Here is a 17,425-nt window from a genome sequence, read left to right as displayed (position 1 = left end):
AAGCTCAGATGGTAAAGAATCTACCTGCAATGTGGGAGGCCCGGGTTCGATCCCTGGGTCAGGAAGATCCCCTGGATGAGGAAATGGAAACCCACTCCAGTATCCTTGCCTGAAGAATCCCATGGACACAGGAGCCTGGTAGGCTACAGTCCATGGGGTCGCAAAGAGGCAGACACGACTGAGTGACTGAGCACACAGACGACGTCTTGATTTACTGAGGCTCAGTTTTTTGTGTGTGTTTCAGCACAGAGGGAATTCAGAAAAATTAAAAAAGGAGGCAGCGTGGCCTGAAAGAAGAGGAGAAGCTGGGATTCATCCGGAAGCGGACCCCATCTCTTATTTCAAAAGAGCTAGGAAGTGGAGAAGAGAGTGGCAATACTGCCAGGGGAAAGTCAGAGACCAGAGACGCCAGCTGGCCAGAGGGAGAGGAAGCACCAAACGCCAAGAGCTCATGAGGCCGTCGCCCGGCCAGGCCCTGAACCAGGGGAGGCTGCCCAACCACGACCTCCCACGTCTGTATTCAGACTCAGGACTCCACGGCTCGGCCATAAACACAGCTGAGTCACTGAGGGGACTGATGAGACATGTGGTCCTGTAGTGGGGGAAGCGGCAGAGGATGGACAGACGAGGGGACACCCAGCAGGAGAACCGAGAAAGAAATGCCAACAACTTTGAGAAACAAGAACAAGTTATAGGGACTTCCCTGGTGGTCCAGTGATTAAGAATCCGCCTGCCAGTGCAGGGAACACGGGTTCAATCCCTGGTCCGGGAAGATTCCACATGCCGTGGACCAACTAAGCCCGTGAACCACAACTACTGAGACTGTGTTCTAGAGCCTGCAAACCATCATTACTGAGCCCATGTGCCACAACTACAGAAGCCCGAGCGCCCTAGAGACCATGCCCTATGCTCCACACCAAGAGAAGTCGCCGCAATGAGAAGCCCGCGAACCGCAACTGGAGAGTAGCCTGCTCACTGCAACGAGAGAAAAGCCCGCAGAGCAACGGAGACCCAGTGAAGCCATAAATAAATAAATACATAGACGAGTTATAGGACTTTCACTGTGTGTTTTCAAGACTTAAAGCTGCTCAAATTAAGAGAATTTGGTGTTGGCATAAGGACAGACATACAGATTGTACCAAAAGCAGAGGCTAGAAATAGAGTCAAACATCAACTGATTCTTGGTACATTGATTTGTAGTAAAAGTACCAAGATAATTCAGTAAGGGATAATAACTTTTTTAACAGATGGTGCTGAAACAGTTGAATATGGAAAATGGACTTCAATCCATATCTTACACCATAGATATATGAATTAATACTAACTGGATCATAGACTTAAAGTAACAGATGTAATAATTTTATAAACAGACCTAATGATTTTATTTTTCCAGTAGTCATGTATGGATGTGAGAGTTGGACCATAAATAAAGCTGAGCACCTAAGAATTGATGCTTTTGAACTGGGGTGTTGGAGAAGACTCTTGAGAGTCCCTTAGACTGCAAGGAGATGCAACCAGTCTATCCTACAGGAGATCATTGGAAGGACTGATGCTGAAACTCCAATACTTTGACCACCTGATGCGAAGAAACTGACTCATTGGAAAAGACCCTGATGCTGGGAAAGATTGAAGGTGGGAGGAGAAGGGGATGACAGAGGATGAGATGGTTGGATGGCATCACCGACTTGATGGACATGAGTTTGAATAAACTCCGGGTGTTGGTGGTGAGGGACAGGGAGGCCTGTCGTGCTGCAGTCCTTGGGGTCACAAAGAGTGGGACACGACTGAGCGACTGAACTGAACTGAATGAATGTATAAATAAAATTATAAAACTTTTCAAAGAAAACATAGAAAAAAATCTGTGACTTAGAGGACACAGAGATCTCCTTGTAGGATACAAAAAGCACAAACCACGGAGGAAATAAGTTGATAAATTAGACTTCATTGAAATAAAAAGAAATTTTCTGTTTTGAAAGACACTGTTAAGAAAAGTGAATTCTTATGACTCAGTAATGAGGGGCTTCCCTGGTGGCTCTGTCGTAAAGAATCTGCCTATCAATGCAGGAGACAGGGGGTTGGTTCCTAGTCCGAGAAGGTTCCGTATGCCTCGGGGCAACTAAGCCGGTGCACTGCAGCAACTGAGCCTGTGCTCTAGAGCCCAGAAACTGCAACATGAGAAACCTACTCACTCCAACTGGAAAGTAGCCCCACTCATCACAACTGGAGAAAAGAAATTAAGACCCAGCATGGCCAGAAATAAATAAATTAATTAATTTTAAGAAATAAGACAAACAACTTTATAGAAAAGTGTACTAAAGATTTGAATACATATTTCACCAAAGAAAATATACTGACATCACTAGTCATTGCTGCTGCTGCTGCTAAGTCGCTTCAGTCGTGTCCGACTCTGTGCGACCCCATAGACGGCAGCCCACCAGGCTCCCCCGTCCCTGGGATTCTCCAGGCAAGAACACTGGAGTGGGTTGCCATTTCCTTCTCCAATGCATGAAAGTGAAAAGTGAAAGTGAAGTCGCTCAGTCGTGTCCGACTCTTCGCAACCCCATGGACTGCAGCCCACCAGGCCCCTCTGTCCATGGGATTTGCCAGGCAAGAGTACTGGACTGGGGTGCCACTGCCTTCTCCTCACTAGTCATTAGGGAGATGCAAATGAAAATCAAAATGAGACACCACTGCATGCCCACGAGAAGGACTAAGTTCAAAAGTCTGACAGCACCAAGTGTTGAGAAGAGTGTGGCGCACCCGGAACTCTCACACTTCTGGTGGAAATGTAAAACGGCACAACTCTTGGGAAAGGACCCTGGCCGTTTCTTATAAAGTTAAAACACACACTATTTGCTCCTGTAACTGCATACCTAGGGCTTCCCTGGTGGAGTAAAGAAACTTCCTGCAATTGCAGGAGACCCTGGTTTGATCCCTGGGTCAGGAATATCCCCTAGAGAAGGGAATGGGTACCCACTCCAGTATTCTTGTCTGGAAAACTCCATGGACAGAGGAGCCTGGCGGGTTACAGAGTGAAGAGTCGCAAAGGGGTTGGACACAACTGAATGACTAACACTAATTGCATGCTTAGGTATTTACCCCAGATAAATAAAAATACATATTGACATGAAACTGTTCACAGCTGCAACTGTTCCCAGAAGTAAGAAGCTGTCAACTCTACACATACACTGTCAGTTGATCTTGGACAAGGTTGCCAAGAAGGCACAATGGGAAGAGATCATCTCTTCAACAAATGGTATTGGGAAAGTTTAACACCCTCATGCAGAATAATGAATTTGGACCCATATCTTATACTGTGCACAAAATCAGCTCAAAATGGATGAGAGACTTAAGCATAAGACCTAGGGGGAAAGCTTTATGACATTGGTCTTGGCAATGACTTCATGGATATGACACCAAAACCACAGTCAACAAAAGTAAAAATAGGCAAGTGGAACTACATTAAACCAAAAAACTCCCGCACTGCAAAAAAAAAAAAAATCAAGAGTGAAAAGGCAACCTACAGAACAGGAGAAAATAGTTGCAAACCATATGTCTGATAAGCAGTTAATTTCCAAAATACAGAAAGAACTCCTACAACTCAATAGCAACAAAACCTAGTAACTCAATTAAAAGTAGGCTAAAAACTTGAACAAGCATTTTTCCAGAGAAGACATACAAATGGCCCACAGGTGTATCAACAGATGCTCGAGGTAACTATCAGGAAAATGCAAATCAAAATCACAAGCGGCTATTACCTCACACGTGGTAGGATATTTATTCTTAAAAAAAAAATAACGACAAAGACTACAAACATTGGGGAAAATGTGGAGAAATTAAAACCCTTGTACACAGTTGGTAGGAATGAAAAAAATGGTGCTATGAAAAACAGTATGGAGGTTTCTCAAAAAATTAAAAATAGAACTACTGCATGATCCAGAAATCTCCCTTCTGGGTATTTATCCAAAAGAATTGAAACCAGGATCTCAAAGAGATATTAGCACTCCAATATTCAGTGCAGCCCTGGAGGAGGAAACGGCAACCCACTCCAGGATTCTTGCTTGGAGAGTTCCATAGACAGAGAGGTCTGGCGGGCTACAGTCCATGGGGTTGCAAAGAGTCAGACAGGACTGAGTACAGCACATCATTCAGTGTAGCGCTATTCACGAAAGCCAGGATTCACAAACAACCTAAAAGATGGATGAACAAATAAAGACAATGCTTTCTATACGAGTGGAATCCATTCAGCCTTTAAAAAGAATGAAATTCTGGGAATGCCCTGGTGATCCGTTGGTTAGGACTCCACACTCTCACTGCCCAGGATTCAGGTTCAGTCTCTGGTTGGGAAACTAAGAGCCCACAGATGGCGTGCTATGGCTGAAAGAAAACAAATACATAAAAATGGGAACAAAAAAAAAGAAGAAAATTCTGCCGTATCTGACAACATGGATGAACCTTAAAGACATGCTAAGCAAAATAAGCCAGTCACAGAAAGACAAATACTGCATGATCCCACTTACATGAATGAGGATCCTAAAATAGTCAAGCTCACAGAATTAGAGACTAGAATAGTGGTTGCCAGGGATGGGGGAGGGGAGGGGACAGAAGGGAAATTGCTCATCAACAGACATAAAGTTTTAGTCGTGCAAGATGAATTTTTCCTAGAGGCCTGCCGCACAGCATTGCGCCAGTAGCTGCAATGTATACCCAGGAATCTGTTAAGCGAGTGGATCTTACATTGTGTGTTTGTACCACAATCAAATAAAATACGTAAAAAGGTTAAATATCCATGTAAGTGTTTGGGTTCAAATATTCATTTCTCGAGTTGTGTGACTAACAGGAGGGTTTCCAGGGACTTCCCTGGCACTCTGTTGGTTAACTCTTAGAGAACCCAATGCAGAGGGCAGAGGTTTGATCCCTGGTCGGGGAACTAACATCCCACATGCCATGCAACCGAATAAAATAAAAAAATGATTTCTGCTTTGTGAGCCTCTGTGCCCTGGTCAGAGGAGTGGGAGTGGGATGGAGTTGGCCCAGAGTTAATTCAAGGAGTGTAAACACATGTGCACACCAAGCCTTAGTAAGTTGAGTAAATGATGTACCCTGCACACATATGGACCATGTGTTCTACATGTATGTAGAGGCAGTATTTTTAGAAAAAAAGGGAGAGAGATTTGTGTTAAAGAAAAGAAAACCCTGCAACCCTAAGTGTCCATGAACTGGTAAATGGATAAGCAGATTGTAGCATATCTATACAAAGGAATACTATTCAGCAGTAAAAAGGAATAAGCTTTCTCATATAGGCAACAAGTGGATGAATTTCAAAAGAGCCTTACAGTAAGTGAAGGACAGCAGACACAAAAGTCCACACACTGCATGATTCCATGCGAGTGAGGTTCTAGAAAAGGCAAATCCGTAGTGACAGGAAGCAGACCAGTTTCAGTGACACGGAAGCGGGGAGATTCAAGCTGAAGGGAACAAGAGGTCATGGGGTGGTGGAGATGTTCCATCACTTGAGAAGTAGCTACATAGTAGTAGACATTTGTCAAAAATCACAACCTACACGTTTAAATATGGGAGGATTTTATTTTATGTAACTGTATCTTAATATGGCTGATTTTTTTAAGACCAAAATATTTTCTTCCCCTTCTCACTTCTTGATACTTCATCAAGGATCTTGAGAATAATTTCTAAGTTCCCTCCTCCCATTGCCCCCGGGTCACCTAATTATTAACCACCCCCCTGCCCTCACGCAGCAGGAAAAAACACCAACTTTTTCATTCTCTTCAACTGTTAGATTGGATTTTCAGAGACCAGATGGCTTGCAACTGAGCCAAAGGAGGCCAGGGGGCCAGAAAGCAGGACAATGAGAAAGTTGGGGGTGGGGGTGGTTGAGCTGGGAAAATACTGGCCGGGGGCCTGCAGCGGGGGTGGGAGGGATGTTCCAAGAAGTGCAGCACCAACAGCGCAGGACCTGGTGATGGAGACCCAGGCCCCTTTCCACATGCTGGCCTATAAACCAGGCTCACCTTGTAAACCTGTCAGATCACTGTAAACCAGGCTCTTATCCCTGCCCTGTGCATCTTACTGACTTGTGGGGAAGACTTAAATGCAAAACTGCACTGGAAGAAACCTAATAAACCCAGCACAGACACACAGACATGACTGTGCGGTGCTAAGACGCTCAGTCCTGTCAACCCTTTGTGACCCCATGGACTGTAGCTCACCAGGCTCCTCTGTCCATGGGATTCTCCAGGCAAGAACACTGGAATGGTTTGCTGTGCCCTCCTCCAGGGGATCTTCCTGACCTAAGGATTGAACCTGTGTCTCTTACGTCTCCTGCTTGGCAGGCAGGTTCTTTACCACTCGAGCCACCTTGGAAGTCTATTACTGCTATTGGTCTGGGAAACTGAGGGACTCAGCGGCCCCAGCTCGTGGCCAGCAGAGACTGCCAGGTGCCTTCCCTACTTCCTCCTCCCAGCCCCCGCCCCTCCCGCAGGCCAAGGGCAAGAAGGAAAGGGTGGACTTCCTTTGCTCCTCAATGCAGTCTGCCAACTGTACCTCCTCCTCAGAAACCTTTGGAAAGGTCTTAATAATAAGGCAAGTGATGACAGATGTCCCAGCAGCCAGGGGCAGAAAGATACAGAAATGTCACCCTGGTCTAGGAGGCCTGCAGCTCCATGTTCCACCCCAAGTCAGGCCAGGGCTGCAAGATCAGGTGGGCCTCCCTCTCTCCAGCCTCTGTTTCCCTCTCACTCTCTGCCCAGTCTCCTTTGGAGGAGCTTTAAAGGTCATCTAGTCCAGCGGTTCCCAACCTTTGTGGCACTAGGGACCAGATTCGTGGAAGACAATTTTTCCATGGACTGGGGTGGGGGGATGGTTTCGGGATGGTTCAAGGGCATTACATTCATTGTGCCCTTTTCTGTTCTTATTACATCAGCTCCATTCAGATCATCAGGCATTAGATCCTGGTGGGTGAGGAACCTCGATCTCATCCGTGTCCCCCCCGCTGCCAAGGAATAGGGGTTACAGAGCCTGGGGGAAGAGCTACCCTGGTCTCCCTCTCAGAGAGGATTCCCCTGAAAACAGGCTGCTGGCTCTTAGATGTTCATGTGAAGAAGTCCGGTCCTGCAGAAACCCTGTGTTTCTCTCCTGGGTTCTGAGGAGACTCAGGGCCCTATCGGCCGCCCCTAGGGCCACCCTGGAGTCAGAAGGCAAGTGGAGAAGGCTGGGCATGGAACTTACACTCCAACCGGAGCTCTGATCTGGTCTAATTACATGTTAGGATGCCATCAGATTTGATGTGGAGGGTAGGGGGAAAAGTTTCCTTGTTTTAAAAAACAACTGGGAAACTCTTCTTCTAACTGGACGCTCTCTTCATGAGGTGATTAAGCCTGTTCCACCTCTCCAGTCTCCATGGTGTTGGAGAGGAGCTTTGGTGGCTCACCCCAACACTCCTGGTCTCACTGCCTGGAGGAAGCCTCCTTGTATAATTCTGCCTAACTCTCCGGTACCCGCCTTATCTTGGTCTCCTCATCTACAAATGGGGTTAATGATAGAACTTCTCTACAGCATTGTTCTGAGGGTGAGATGAGTTAAAACACACGCACTTACAATAGAAATTGGCGCACAATAGATGCTTGCCTGGTGGCTCAGATGGTAAAGACTTTGCCTGCAGTTCAGGAAACCTGAGTTCGATCCCTGGGTTAAGAAGATCCCTTAGAGAAGGGAATGGCAACCCACTCCAGTATTCTTGCCTGGAGAATCCTATGGACAGAAGAGCCTGGTGGGTTACAGTAGATGGGGTCACAAAGAATCGGACACAAATGAGCAACTAACACTTTCATATTCAGCTGCTTAATAACTGTCAGCTATTATTAAAGACCCTGCTTCTGCCACTCTTCCATCTCAGGGAGGGTGATCCCTTCTCTCCAAGCCCCCTCGTAAGGCTTTCTCCTCCTCGATGGTCTTCAACGCTGTCCCATTTCACAGGCTACACCCTCCCCTCTCCTCTACACCCCCCCAGAAAGAGCTGTCTGCTACAGGCGCTTCCTCTCACCTTGATCTCCTGGAACTCACTGGAATGTAGCTCCTCCCTGGAGCCCTAACAGAGCTTTCCCCAGGGAGCCCCCAGCGAGCTTCATTGACTTGACTCTTCCACAGATTCATCGGCCAAACCCTCCTTCTTGAAACACCCTGACCCTGGCTTCCTGGGAAGTGGTCTGCTGGGTTGTTTCCACGGTGATGGGAGGAACCCATCCCCGTGGGGGGAGAAGTCCATGGAAAAAGAAGAAGCTGACGTCTAACAACACCAACTGGCCTGGCCAGCGCTTGTGATCATCCTGAAAGTGAGCCTTTGGGGTCAGGCTTCATTCTTGAATAAGCTGCTCTATTTCCCAAACGAACAGCAAACACCACGTCTTGTGTCTCCACACCCCCATCTCTTGCTGGCCACCCATTACTGTTCAGTGTTTGCTGGCCTGGGGGTCTGCCTAGGTCTAGTGCATTCTTTTGTTTCCTTTTCAATTATGCAACACAGTGCTATCAATTCTGTTTTATACTCACTCCTCAGACTTTATTCATCTCACAGGTGAAGTTTGTACACCCCATTTCTAGCTTCTCCCTATTTCCTCCACCACACACTCAGCCCCTGGCAACCAGTTTTCTCCATTCTGTTTCTATGAATTTGACTTTTTTTTTTCTTTTTAAGATTCCACATGTAAGTAATATCATGCAGTATTTGTCTTTCTTTAGACAAATACTTTAGGATCACATCCTCAAGGTCTATCCATGGTGTCACAAAGGCAAGATTTCCTTCTCTCATGGCTGGATGACAATATTCCATTATATATGTGTGTGTGTATATACATATATATGTACATATGTGGATCCATCTTCCTGACCCATTCACCCATTGATGGACATGTAGATTGTTTCCATATCTAGGCTATTATAAATAATGCTGCAATAAATGGGAATGTAGCTATCTCTTCCAGATCCTGTTTTCATTTCCTTTGGATCAATAACTGGAAGTGGAATTACTGGATCATATGGTAGCTGTATTTTTAATTTTTTTGAAGAACCATACTGTCTTCCATAGCGACTGCATGAATTTACATTCCCACAACAGCGCACAAGGGCTCCCTTTTCTCCACACCCTCTCCGGCATTTGTTATTTCTTGTCCTTTTGATTACAACCCACGTAATAACAGGGGTGATATGGTGTCTCATGGTGGTTTTTATTTTATCTTTTTAATTTATTTTGGGCTGCACTGGGTCTCCGTTGCTTCACACAGGCTTTCTCTAGTTGTCTCAAACGAGGGTACTCCATGGTTGCGGTATGTGGGCTTCTTACTGTGATGTCTTCTCTTCTTGCAGAGCATAGGCTCTGGGAGCGAGGGCTTTAGCAGTTGTATTTCCCAAGTCCTAGAGCACAGGCTCAGTGGTTGTGGTGCATAGGCCTAGCTTTTCCTTGGCTTTTCCTCCCACCTAGATCCCTTGGTGGGATCTTCCCGGATCGGGAATTCAACCCCATGCCTCCTGCTTTGGCAGGTGGAGTCTTTATCACTGAGCCACCTGGCAAGTCCCCTCTGCCCATTTTTTAACGGGTTTGTTTTTTGCTACTTAGTTGTATGAGTTCTTTATACATTTTGAATATTCACCGCTTATCACAGCATGATTTGGAAATATTTCCCCCCGTTCGGTATGCTGCCTTTTCGTTCTGTTGATGGTTTCCGTGCTGTGAGAAAGCGTTTCAGTCTGATGCCATCACACTTGCTTGTTTCTGCTTTTGTTGCCAGTGTGTTCCTGTCACATTCGGTACCAGCACCTTGCTGGGCACCCAGGTTGCTGTCTCTTCCCTTCATTCCAGCCCCTTGCAGCTTATACAGCATCTTGTCACACACCTTTTCATCTTTGGGTTAGATCCAGTTGTTCCCCTTGGCAGGTAAGGAACAGAGAGGTGACCTGGGTTTCCTGAGGTTGCACAGCTGGTAACAGTGGGGTGGGGAACCAGCACTGTGCCGAGTTCCTCTCATCCTAGGCGAGCGCCCCATGGAGCAGCCAGGGAGCCACAGATGCCCTAGGGAGGAATTCCATCAGGACCCCTTCTCCGACTGCAGGAGGCAGCTCGGTTCCTGGAGACGCTACGAGCTGCAGATTTGGGAGGAGCTTCATTCAGTCCTTGCCTCCTCGCTGGCGAGGCTATGGATACCCCAAACCTACGCACACACAATCCTGCACACGTGTCATGGATGCACATGCACTCACTCTTGGCTGTGTAGACACACATATGCACACACATAGTTTCACGTGCAACCCTGCGTGTGCAGATGGGCACACACAGGACTGAGACCAAGGATGTTTCATCCCTTACATGAACCCTGCTGACCACGTGGCCATGAAAGGCTATGATATCCAGTGCATGCTAAGTCACTTCAGTTGTGTCTGACTCTTCTGCAACCCACTGTAGCTCACCAGGCTCCTCTGTCAATGGGATTCTCCAGGCAAGAATACTGGAGTGGGTTGCCATTCCTTCTCCAGGAGATCTTCCCGACCCAGGGATCAAACCCAGGTCTCCTGCATTACAGGTGGATTCTTTATTGTCTGAACTGCCTGGGAAGCCCACAATGTCCCATGGGGACCTTGCAAATCATCCATCCGTGACTGCACGTGACACTCTGCCCATCCTAAAGCCCAGTCCTCAGGGCACAACATAGATGAGTGGGCCAAAGGCCAAGTTCAGCAGCATGAGAGTGTGTCACATGGGGGGCACGTGGGACCACCGGCCTTTTTGACCATGAACCCTGGACAAAGTTCCTGATCAGACCTTGACTCAAGAAGCACTTCCCCACCGCAGGAAAGTCCCCTATACTCCTCTGGAGTAGGGATAGCTACATCAGGGAGCACGAGGCTAGAGCTTGCGTGTGAATCCTGAAGACATCACTGTTGCTGTGTGACCTTGGTGGGTCAACTTAACCTCTCTGGGCCACAGTCACCACATCTGTGAAATGGGGATTATCATACCTTCCCATTAGGACTGTATAGATAAAATGAGATTTAAAGACATACAAAAATGCTGAGTGCATAGTAGAAATTAGTATGTGGATGTTGAAAGGTTGAATGAATGAGATGAATGGAGATCAGATGGTTGTGGGTTGCATTGCAGGGCTCTCACTGCAAGCTGCTCTCCTTCTTGTGCCCCTTTAGCCCCCTGAGTATTTCCTGTCTGAGTGGAGACTTTGCTCCCTGCTCAAATTCCCCCAGCGTCCACCCTACACACCCCTTTGGAGGGGCCCTGCAGCCACACACCTGTCTCTGTCTCTCTCCACCTTGCCCTTCTATTCCCTGAACACATGTGTTTCTTCCAGCCCCAGGGCCTTTGCACAGAATCTTTTCCCCTCAGGTCTTCCTGTGGTTCCATTCCTCACTTTATTTAAACTCTGGTCAATGTCACCTCCTACATGAGGTTTTGCCTATGAACTGCCCTCCTCCCATCTCTCCCTGATTTTTCCTCACAGTCAGAATGAGTTTGTATATACATGAGTTACTTTTCTTGTTGAACATCTGTCTTCTCCTCTCAAATGTGAGTTCCCTGGTGGCTGAGTCTTTGTCTGACCTGTTCACTGTGAGTCCCCTACACCTACAGCAGAGCCAGACATGCAGTAGATGTTCAGTAACTACTTGTTAAATGGATGGACAGCTAGAACTCTGCTCTTGAGGAGCCCAAATAAAACTTCCATCCCTAAACAACAATAATATGCTCAGTTCCCCTCTCTTCGCATTCCCTCTCCTGCACAGCCCAGTTCATTAGTTCAATATATTTTAATTTTTTCCCAGCCCCCCAGCTAGCTGATTCAGCTGATCTATTCTAACGGCTTTTTTTTTTTTTTTTTAATTTGGCTGCATTGGGTCTTAGTTGCAGCATGCAGGATCTTCGTTGTCTTTTGTGGGATCGAACCTGCATCCTCTGAATTACACGGCAGATTCTTAACCACTAGACCACCAAGGAAGTCCCTCTAATAGTTCTTGGGCAGGGAGCTGCATGGGAATCCTGAAAACTTCCTTTAAAGTAGACTTGGCCATCTTTGCATGAAATGTTCCTTTGGTATCCCTAACTTTCTTGGAGAGATATCTAGTCATTCCCATTTTATTGTTTTCCTCTATTCTTTGCACTGGTCACTGAGGAAGGCTTTCTTATCTCTCCTTGCTTTTCTTTGGAACTCTACATTCAATGGGTATATCTTTGCTGCTTTGCCTTTAGATTCTTTTCTTTTCTCAGCTATTTGTAAGGCCTCCTCAAACACCATTTTGCCTTTTTGCTTTTCTTTTTCTTCTGTCATCCTACTTAAATATAAAAAGTGGCCTTGGAACCATGTGGCTCCATATAGGCAGTAGCCACATGCAGTTATTTAAATTTATATCGTTGTTGTTCAGTTGCTCAGTTGTGTCCAACTCTTTGTGACCCCATGGACTGCAGCATGCCACCCTTCCCTGTCCTTCACTATCTTCTGGAGCTTGCTTAAACTCATATCCTTTGAGTTGGTGATGCCATCCAACCATTCATCCTCTGCCATCCTCTTCTCCTCTTGCCTTGAATCTTTCCCAGCATCAGGGTCTTTCCCAGTGAGTTGGCTCTTTGCATCAGATTAATTAAAATTAAATAATATTTAAAATTCACTCCTCAGTCACACTAGTCACAATTTAAAGTGCTCACAAGTCACATGTACCTATTAACTGTAGAATTGGACAGGGTAGATGTAGCACACTTATAACATCACAGAAAATTCTATCAATAAAAAAATAAATAAATAAAGTAGACTTGGCCAAAATAGAGGTGATGGAATTCCAGTTGAGCTCTTTCAAATCCTGAAAGATGATGCTGTGAAAGTGCTGCACTCAATATGCCAGCAAATTTGGAAAACTCAGCAGTGGCCACAGGACTGGAAAAGGTCAGTTTTCATTCCAATCCCAAAGAAAGGCAATGCCAAAGAATGCTCAAACTACCACACAATTGCACTCATCTCACACGCTAGTAAAGTAATGCTCAAAATTCTCCAAGCCAGGCTTCAGCAATACGTGAACCGTGAACTTCCAGATGTTCAAGCTGGTTTTAGAAAAGGCAGAGGAACCAGAGATCAAATTGCCAACATCCGCTGGATCACGGAAAAAGCAAGAGAGTTCCAGAAAAACATCTATTTCTGCTTTATTGACTATGCCAAAGCCTTTGACTGTGTGGATCACAATCAACTGTGGAAAATTCTGAAAGAGATGGGAATACCAGAGCACCTGACCTGCCTCTTGAGAAACGTATATGCAGGTCAGGAAGCAACAGTTAGAACTGGACATGGAACAACAGACTGGTTCCAAATAGGAAAAGGAGTACAACAAGGCTGTATATTGTCACCCTGTTTATTTAACTTATATGCAGAGCACATCATGAGAAACGCTGGACTGGAAGAAACACAAGCTGGAATCAAGATTGCCGGGAGAAATATAAATAACCTCAGATATGCAGATGACACCAGCCTTATGGCAGAAAGTGAAGAGGAACTAAAAAGCCTCTTGATGAGAGTGAAAAAGTTGGCTTAAAGCTCAACATTCAGAAAATGAAGATCATGGCATCTGGTCCCATCACTTCATGGGAAATACATGGGGAAACAGTGGAAACAGTGTCAGACTTTATTTTGGGGGCTCCAAAATCACTGCAGATGGTGACTGCAGCCATGAAATTAAAAGATGCTTACTCCTTGGAAGAAAAGTTATGACCAACCTAGATAGCATATTGAAAAGCAGAGACATTACTGTGCCAACAAAGGTTCATCTAGTCAAGGCTATGATTTTTCCAGTGGTCATGTATGGATGTGAGAGTTGGACTGTGAAGAAAGCTGAGCACCAAAGAATTGATGCTTTTGAACTGTGGTGTTGGAGAAGACTCTTGAGAGTCCCTCGGACTGCAAGGAGATCCAACCAGTCCATTCTGAAGGAGATCAGCCCTGGGATTTCTTTGGAAGGAATGATGCTGAAGCTGAAACTCCAGTACTTTGGCCACCTCATGCGAAGAGTTGACACATTGGAAAAGACTCTGATGCTGGGAGGGATTGGGGGCAGGAGAAGAAGGGGACGACAGAGGATGAGACGGCTGGATGGCATCACCGATTCAATGGACGTGAGTTTGAGTGAACTCTGGGAGTTGGTGATGGACAGGGAGGCCTGGCGTGCTGCTATTCATGGGGTCGCAAAGAGTTGGACACGACTGAGCGACTGAACTGAACTGAACTGGCCGAAATGTGGGAGCAACCTAGATGCCCATCCATGGACAAACGGATGAACAAAGTGCGGTCTGTCCATGCCATGGAATAACATTCTACCAAGAAAAAGGACCAAGTGTTGATACAAGCTACTGTGTGTGTGTATGAACCTTGAAGACATTATGAAGATGCCAGGCAAACACGACCATTTCTTCCACGACTCTATTCCCATGACACATCCAGCCCGGGGAACTCTCTAGAGTCAGAGAAGAGATGAGTGCTTGCTTGAGGTTGAGAAGGGTTGGAAGATTAGACGAGTGACAAAGGGTATAGGATTTCTTTTTTGAGGTGATGAAAATGCACTAAAATTATGGTGGTGCTAAAAAGCCATGGATTGCATAATTTACTTTTTCTTAATATTTATTTATTTGGCTGTTCTGAGTCTTAGCTGGGGCCCATGGGATCCTCGATCCTTGCCATGGCATGAAGGGTCTTGGGATTTAGGTCCTGACCAGGGACTGCCCCCACGCCCCCCGCAATGGGGACTCTGAGTCTTAGCCACTGGACCATCAAGGAAGTCCCAGGAATTGTATTCTTTAAATGCGTGAATTGGATGGGAAATGAATCGTATCTCTCAATAAAGCTGCTTTTTAAAACACTAAATAAACAAATAAAGTACATGCAGGTACTCCCCTTCCCCCGCAACCTCCCCCTCAACGACGGTCTCCAGGGTGAAGGCCACGTGCATGCCCATTCCTGGTTCCTGCAATCGTCTGCAGGAAGGCTTCGGAGCACAGAGGCTGAGAGCACTGACTCCAGAGTCACATCCCCCTTGGCTTTGAATCTGGATGCTGCCTCATGGTTGCTTGACCGAGGAGGGGTTCCTGACCCTGTTGTGCCTCACCCCCCACCAACTATAGAAGTTACTGAGACATATATTGAGATAAAGTTAGGTTGTAAGGCACTTAAGAGAATGCCCAGGCCACAGTGAGTGCAAGATAAAATATTAGCCTATATTAAATTTTCATTACTTTCCTCCAGGCAGTGAGGCCGTGTCCTCAATCTCCCTGCTGTGCTTGGTATAGGGCCTTTCCTGTGGATGGCCGTCCCTGCAGCTGGCTGAGACAAGCACGCCCCCGTCGCTCCCACCTTCAAGAACAACTTTCTGTCCTGAACCCTCATCCCCTCCAGGTATCACCCCATTTCCTTATTCTTCCTTCTAGAAAAATTCATCAAAGAGTTTTCTGTACTCACTTTCTATAGATCCTTCCATTCCGTCATCTTCTAAACTTCCTTTTAGGGAAATTTCAAACATGTACTTTGCCAGTCTTCTATCCCCATCGTTTTTGCTGTGTGCTTAGTCACTCAGTCATGTCCAACCCTTTTCAAATCCATGGACTATAGCCCACCAGGCTCTTCTGCCCACGGGATTTCCCAGGCAAGAATATTAGAGTGGGTTGCCATTTCCTACTCTAGGGGATCTTCCCAACCCAGGGATCGAAACTGCATCTCTTGAATCTCCTGCATTGGCAGTCAGGTTCTTTATCACTGTGTCACCTAGGAAGCCCTAATATTGTTTTCAAATGTCCCTGATTGCCTTAAAAATGTTTTACGACTTCCCTGGCAGTCCAGTGGTTAAAACTCCCTGCTTCCAATGCAAGGGGTGTGGGTTTGATCCCTGGTCAGGGAAGCTCCCAAGTGCCTCATGGTACAGCTAAAAACATTTTAAAAAAAAGAAAAAAAAAAGTCTTTTTACAGTTGCTTCATCAGGGCTCTTCTTGTGGCTCAGTTGGTAAAGAATCCACCTGCAATGCGAGAGACCTGGGTTCAATCCCTGGGTTGGGAAGATCCCCTGGAGAAGGGAAAGGCTACCCGCTCCAGTATTCTGGCCTGGAGAATTCCATGGACTGTATAGTCCATGGGGTTGCAGAGTCGGACACGACTGAGCAACTTTCACTTTCACTTTACTTTCACCTGAATCAGGACCTAGTTAAGGCCCAGACTTCACACGGGGTCAATTTGTCTCTTTTCCCTTCTCCACACCAATCAAGCTTCTGCCCTACCCCTTGCTCTACCCAAGTTGGGCTTTTTGGGGTCACCAGTGACCTGCACGCTGCTCAGTGGGCTGCCCTCCCTGCTCACCCTGTCACGGGGGTGACTCTGCTCCCATCCTCCGCACTGAGACTCCTCTCTGCTGGGGCACCACGTGGGTCTCCAGCTCTTCCGTTCCCTCTTCGGCTGCTCCTTTTCCACTCCCCTTCCCACCTCTTGATACTGGTGTGCTCCAAGGCTCCATACTGGCCCTCTTTTTTTTCTTTTCTTTTTCTTTTCTTATTCCTTGCTGGTGTCACCCTCCCCAGATTTTATCTCTAGTCCGTCCAAAGGCCATCTCCACCTGCATGTCTAACAGGCATCTCCAACTTAGCGTGGCTAAAACTCAACCCCTACAGACATCCTTATCTCATCCTTCCAATAACTTTGGCCCTAACTCTTGGACTCATCCTCACCTCCTCTTTCTCTCATACCCACGTTAATCCCTCAGGAAGCCCTGTGGGTTTGCCTGCTTATCGCCACTTACTGCCACAACCCCTGGTCCAAGCTACTTCCGTCTCTTAACTGGACCTTGCAACAACATCCCACCTTCTCTCCCTGCCACCAGCTTTCTTCCTCCTCAGTCTATCTATAAACCAGGCTCAACCCAGCAGCTGAGGTCCCTTTAAAGCATTCTCTGCTCAAAACCATCCACCAGCTCCCAGTTTTTCTCAAAGTAAAAGCCAGACTCTTCACAACAGGTTCCAAGGCTCCATCAGTGTTTCTCATCAAGCAACGCTGGCATTGTGGGCAGGGAAACTCTTCCTGGTGGGGACGGTCCTGAGCAGTAGAGGATGTTAGCCATAGCCCTTGCTCATTAAATGCCAGCAAAGGATCCCCTCCTACCCCTGCCAGCCATTGTGACAACTAAAATGTCCCTACGCACTTCCAAACACTGCCTGGTGGGTCTGGAAATCCCAGGAGAGACTCTCTTACAAGGTTTGCTGCAGCCCTGCATGCCCCCCACTCCTGCAACTGCCACCCCTCCAAGGTCGCTGACTCCCCTCAGACCACTCTCCTTGTGCTCCATCAGCCCCCCGCCTCCCTTGCTCCCTTGCCACTGCGAACCCTGCCAGGAGCCCTCC

The 17,425-nt window shown here is 46.7% G+C and overlaps 1 protein-coding gene across 9 annotated transcripts in view; it reads right to left on the bottom strand.

The window, feature by feature from the left end:
• The window catches only part of IQSEC3 (IQ motif and Sec7 domain ArfGEF 3), a 92,072-nt gene that overhangs the window by 60,656 nt on the left and 13,991 nt on the right, over positions 1-17,425 (bottom strand). The window lies entirely within an intron of this gene.

The sequence above is a fragment of the Bos indicus genome, chromosome 5, assembly GCF_029378745.1.
Source record: "Bos indicus isolate NIAB-ARS_2022 breed Sahiwal x Tharparkar chromosome 5, NIAB-ARS_B.indTharparkar_mat_pri_1.0, whole genome shotgun sequence".
In the NCBI taxonomy this organism is placed as follows: domain Eukaryota; kingdom Metazoa; phylum Chordata; class Mammalia; order Artiodactyla; family Bovidae; genus Bos; species Bos indicus.
The sequence above is the reverse complement of the archived record's forward strand: the minus strand, read 5'-3'. Positions and strand labels throughout refer to the sequence as shown.